This window comes from Trichechus manatus, unplaced genomic scaffold, assembly GCF_000243295.1.
Source record: "Trichechus manatus latirostris isolate Lorelei unplaced genomic scaffold, TriManLat1.0 scaffold00046, whole genome shotgun sequence".
Taxonomy (NCBI): Eukaryota; Metazoa; Chordata; class Mammalia; order Sirenia; family Trichechidae; genus Trichechus; species Trichechus manatus.
In genome coordinates, this window is record NW_004443982.1 from 7,485,033 (window position 1) to 7,491,508 (window position 6,476).

The following is a 6,476-nucleotide window of genomic DNA, read 5'->3' on the forward strand; positions in this document are numbered from 1 at the left end:
GAAACCCCGAGAGTATGGCCCCCAGACACCCTTTTAGCTCAGTGGTGAAGTCACTCCCACAGTTCACCATTCAGCTGGGGATTGGACTACCCCATAAAACAAAACAGGACTAATGAGGCACAGCTGTTCAGGGACAAGGACTAGAAGGCAGGAGGGGACAGGAAAGCTGTGATGATAGGGAACCCAAGGTTGAAAAGGGACAGTGTTTACATGTCATGGGGTTGTTAACCATTGTCATAGGGCAATATGTGTACTAACTGTTTAAAGAGAAACTACTTGTTCTGTAAACCTTCATCTAAAGTACAAAAAAAAAATCTATGTGAGATCAAATTGTCAACAGCAACTTAAAAGGTTTAATGGGAAGCCTAGGGGACAGTGAGTTGAAGATAATGGTGATGGAATAATTTGAAAAGGATATTGAGAATAGCAGCACAATTGGAAGAATATAATCAATGTCACTGAATTGTACATGTAGAAATTTTTGAAATGGTGTATCTTTGGCTACATATATTTTCAACAAAATGAAAAAAAGGTCCTCCAAGGTCAAGAAGAGAGAGTGTTGACATGTCATGGGTTGTTAACCAATGTCATAAAACAATATGTGTACTGACTGTTTAATGAGAAATTATTTGTTCTATAAACCTTCATCTAAAGTACAATAAAATAAATAAATAAATGTAAAGTGGGAACCTAATTTACTGTGTAAACTTTTACTTAAAGAACAATAAAATATTAACAAAAAAATAATCTTAGGAAATTATAAGTTATTTAAAACTATACAAAACTATACAACCGTGGAAGTACTATTTACCAAATTGTGGCAGCTAAAGCAGTATGGAGAGAAATGGATAACCTCACACAATTTTTTAAAAGAGATTGAAAATAAATGAGTCATGCATTAATCACGGGAATTTGAAAAAGTAAACAAAGAAAATGGAAGGATTTATGTAACAATAAAGATAATAACACAAATCAATAAAATATAAACAGAGAGAGAGAATAATCAAAAGCAAGAGCATCCTTAAAAAAACTAATTAAATGGTCAAATCACTGGTAAGGCTGGTTGATAAAAAATGAAAAGGGATGAAAACAGTGGCATAACTACTCCAAAAAATATGAATAAGTTTATTTTGAAAATTGATAAAATTTATATTTTTCTAATATTATTTAAATTAACAAAACTGACTCAAGATCAAATGGAAATGGAAATAAATCACTAAGCATTCAAAAATTAATCTGTAATCAAATGAATGCTCCCCAAATGACAAAAGGTTCTGATTATTTTTACAGGTTTTATCAACTTTCAAGCCATCAGAAATGAAAAAGAGAAAGGAAGCTACTCATTTTATTTTTGGAGCTTAATATAACTTTGTTCCCAAAACCAGGCAATGAAAGTTGACAAAACAACGTCTTAGACTAATCTTCCTTATGAATGAACAGAGTTTCAAAAATCCTAAATATGACATTAACAAATTAAATCATTTAATGTATAACAAATAATAATCCATCACATTTAAGTATGATTTATCCTAGGAATTCAAGAATGGCTTAACTTTGAAAATATAATATATTAAAATGTTATACATTAATAGATAAAGGAAGAAAACCATATAATCATACAGGACTTTTAAGACTGTGGTGCACTGAGGGTAACCATAGCAACAATAAAGCACAGACCAAGCACAACTCTTAACTAAAAATGACTGAAAGTCCTGAACCTGATAAAGGCCCAGCAAAAGAAAAAGTAACCCATTTCCAAACTAAAAAACTATTTACCTCAGTCTGTACTGTCCTACACAACATGTCTAGCTTTCAACAAAAATTACAAAGCATACAAAAAGGCAATAAAACAACACAGTCCTAAGAGACAGAGTAATCATCAGAACCAGACTCAGACATGATGCAATTTACCATATATGCAACTGGAATCCCAGAAGGAGAAGAGAGAGAAAATGGAATAGAAGAAATAATGGCCAAGCATTTTCCAAAATTAGTGACAGATACCAAAGCACAGATCCAAGAAGCTCAGAGAATGCCAAGCAGGATAAGAAAAAACAAAACAAAACAAAAATTTCCTAAGCATCATATCCAAACCATTGAAAACAAAAGGTAAAAATACAATCTTGAAGGAAGCCATAGAAAAAATAAACACTGCATACATAGGGACAAAGAGAACTACAGCCAACTTCTTATAAGAAAACATGCAAGCCAGAAGACAATAGAGTAGCATCTTTAAAGTGCTAAAAACAAAACAAAAACCTGTCAACACAGCAAAAAAGTCTTTCAAATACAAGTGAAAACAAAGACATTTTCAAGCAAACTAAAGCTAAAGGAATTCACTGCAAGGAGACCTACTCTACAAAAAAAATGTTCATGGAAGTTTTTCAGGAAGAAGAAATATGTTATCAGACTCAAACTTGGATGTATAAAAGAAATTAATCTACACAAAGAAACTTAGATCTACACAAAGTGCTGGAAATAGAATAAAAGCAGGTAAAAGTAAGTTCATTTTTCTTATTTTTAATTACTCCAAAAGATAACTGTCTCAAGAATAAAATAATAGCAATATATTGTGTGTTTATATCATCTTCAAAAGTAAAGAACATGAGAACAATAGTTTGAAAAAAATGAGAGAAAAGTATTGGTAATATACTATTGTAAAGCCCTATACTAAACACAAAATGGTATAATATCAATAGAAGGTAAACAAACCCCCTGCCCAATTATTAAAGATGTACATTGTACTTCATAGGACAGCAACTAAAATTTTCAAAGAGGTATAAATAACAATTTAATAGAGGAGATAAAATGGAATTGTAAAAAATGCCCAATTAACACAAAAGAAGTCAGAAAATTAGAAAAAAAGAAACAAAGAACAGATAGACAGATTGAACAAATGGAAAACAGCTAACAAGATGTTAGATTCTAATGGAACCACATCAATAATCACATTAAATGTAAATAGTCTAGACAAACCAGTTAAAAGACAAAGATTGTCAAATCAGATGAAAAGCAAGACCCAACTATATACTGTCTAAAGCTTATTTAAATATAAAGACAGTGACAGGTTATAACATGCAAACACTAACCAAAAGGAAGCTGCAGTAACCATATTAATATCAGATAAAGCAGACAAAGATGGACATAATGTAATGATAAAGGGCTCAATTCCCTAAGAACACGTAATGCTAAATGCATATGTTCCTAAAAATAGAGCTTCAGAATACATGAGGCAATATCCAATGAAACTGAAAGGAAAAATAGATCAACCTACAGTTGTAGTTAGAAATTTCAACACTCTTCTCTCAATAGTTGATAGATCAAAAAGATCAAAAATCAATAATGTTACAGAAGACCTGTGCAACACTATCAAACAATTAGACCTGATTGACATGGATAGAACGTGCCAACCAACAATAGCAAAATACACTTTCTTTTCAAAACGCACATGGAATATTCACCAGGAAGGATCATATTCTATGCTATAAAACAAACTCAACAAATTGAAAATAATAGAAATTATGAAAATGTATGTTCTTGGACCGTAATTGAATTAAACTAGAAATCAATAACAGAAAGATACTTGGACAATCTCTATACATGTAGAAATTAGACAACATATTTCTATATAACCTCTCTTTGAGCCAGAGAGGATGACTCAAAGTAGATTAAAAATTATTTTGAGCTAAATAAAAATGAACATACAGCATATCAAAATCTCTGAGTTACCGCTAATGCAATGTTTAGAGGGAAATTTGTAGCAGAAATAAATGAAATTGAAAATACACAAATAATAGAGAGTACAATGAAACTAAAAACTGTTTTTTCTAAAGAACAATAAAATTGTTAAACCTGTAGTGAGACTATTCAAGAAAGAAAAAAAAAAAACAGACAAGGCACAAATTACCAGTATCAGGAATGAAAGTGGGGACATCACTAGAGATCAGACAGACAATAAAATGATAATAAAAGAATACTATGAACAACTTTAGGTGTATAAATTTGACAACTTAGATAAAATGAATAAATTTTTGAAAGCCACAAACTACCAAACATTACTGAAGAAAAATACATAACTTGTATATTGTAGTTAAAAAACTTCCGAGAAAGGAAACTCCAGGCCCAAATGGTTTCATTGGCAAATTCTACCAAACATTCAAGAAAGAAATAACAGGACTTCTGCACATCCTCTTCCTAAAAATAGAAGAAAAGAGCACACTTCCTAACTCATTTTATGAGGCCAGCATTACCCTAATACCAAAACCAGGCTGTCATGGATTGAATTACATCCCAAAAAAATGTGTATATCAATTTGACTGGGACATGATTCCCAATATTGAGTGGTTGTCCTCAATTTGTGATTGTAATTTTATGTTAAAAGAAGATTAGGGTGGGATTGTAACAACTAAAGTCACATCTCTGATCCAATGTAAAGGGAGTTTCCCTGGGGTGTGGCCTGCACCACCTTTTATCTTACAAGAGATGAAAGGAAAGGGAAGCATGCAGAGAGCGGGGACCGCATACCACCAAGAAAGCAGTGCCAGGAGCAGAGCATGTCCTGTGGACACGGGGTCCCTGCATGGAGAAGCTCCTAGCCCTGGGGAAGATTGATGAGAACGCCAACAGAGAGAGAAAGTCTTCCCCTGGAGCTGATGCCCTGAATTTGGACTTCTAGCCTACTAGACTGTGAGAAAATAAATTTCTCTTTGTTAAAGCCATCTACTTGTGGTATTTCTGTTATAGCAGTACTAGATGACTAAGACACAGGCAAAGATATTACAAGAAAAGAAAACTATGAACCAATATCCCTAATAAAAATAGACACAAAATCCTAAACATAATATTAGTAAATCGAATTCAGCAACATATAAAAAGGTTAATACATCATGGCCAAATGGGTTTCATCCCCAGAATGTAAGCCTGGTTCTACATTAGAAAATCAATCAGACTAAATAAGAAAAACCATATGATCATCATAATAAATGCAGAAAATGCATTCAACAAAATCAAAGATGCATTCAAGATACAACTGCTCAGCAAATTAGGAATAGAAGGGAACCTCCATTACTTAAAAAAGATATCTACAAAAAACTTACAAGCTAACGTCATACTTAATGTTGAGACACTGAATGCTTTCCCCTATTCAACAATGTACCGCAAGTCCTAGTCAGTGCAGTATAGTGCAAGAAAAAGAAATAAAAGGCATACAAAAATGAAAAAATAAATGAAACTGTCTCTATTTGCAAATGTCTCTATGATTACCTACATAGAAAATCTAACAGAATATACAAAAAAGATCCTAGGGCTGAGAAGTGAGTTTAGCAAGGACACAGGATATAACATCAATATACAAAGGTAAATCATATTCATAAATACTAATAATGAACAACTGGAATTTGAGATTTAAAAAATATGATTTATAACAGAAAAACAAAAGAATCAGCAAAACCAAAAGTTGGTTCTTTGAAAACATCAACAAAATTGACAAACCTTTGGCCAAACTGACAAGAGAAAAACAGGAGGGGAAGCAAATACCCAAATAAGAAATGAGATGGGTAACATTACAAGAGCCCCAACTGAAATAAAAAGGATCATAAAAGAATACTATGAAAAACTGTACTCCAACAAATTTGAGGGAGTAGAGGAAATGGACAAATTTCTAGAAACACACTACCTACATAAACTAACACAAACTGAGACAGAAAATCTGAACAGACCCAAAACAGGAGAAGAGATTGAAGAGGTAATAAAAACACTCCCGACAACAACAACAACAAAAGCCCTGGCCCAGACGGCTTCACTGGAGAATTCTACCAAACACTCAGAGAAAAGCTCATACCAATACTGCTCAAACTATTTCAGAACATAGAAAAGGAAGAAATATTCCCGATTCACTCTATGAAGCCAGCATAACCCTGATACTAAAGCCAGGCAAACACATGACAAAAAGAGAAAATTAGAGACCAATATCTCTCATGAATATAGATGCAAACATTCTCAACAAGATTCTAGCCAATAGAATTCAACATATTATCAAAAAAATAATACACCAGGACCAAGTGGGATTCATACCAGGTATGCAAGGATGGTTCAGTATTAGAAAATCAGTCAATGTAATCCACCACATAAATAGAACAAAAGAAAAGAATCACATGATCATATCAATCGACACAGGAAAGACATTTGATAAAGTCCACAAGCCATTCCTGATAAAAACTCACAATAAAATAGGAATGGAAAGTAAATTCCTCAACATAATAAAGGGCATTGCTGTAGTTAAGCATTTGGCTGCTAACCAAAAGGCTGGAAGTTTGAATCCACCAGCCACACCTTGGAAACCCTATGAGGCAGTTCTATTCTGTCCTACAGAGTCGCTATGAGTCGGAATCAACTCGACATCAACGGTCTTGGTTTTTATACAAAACCAACAGCATACGTCATTCTCAATGGAGAGGGGCTGAAAACGTTCCCCATGA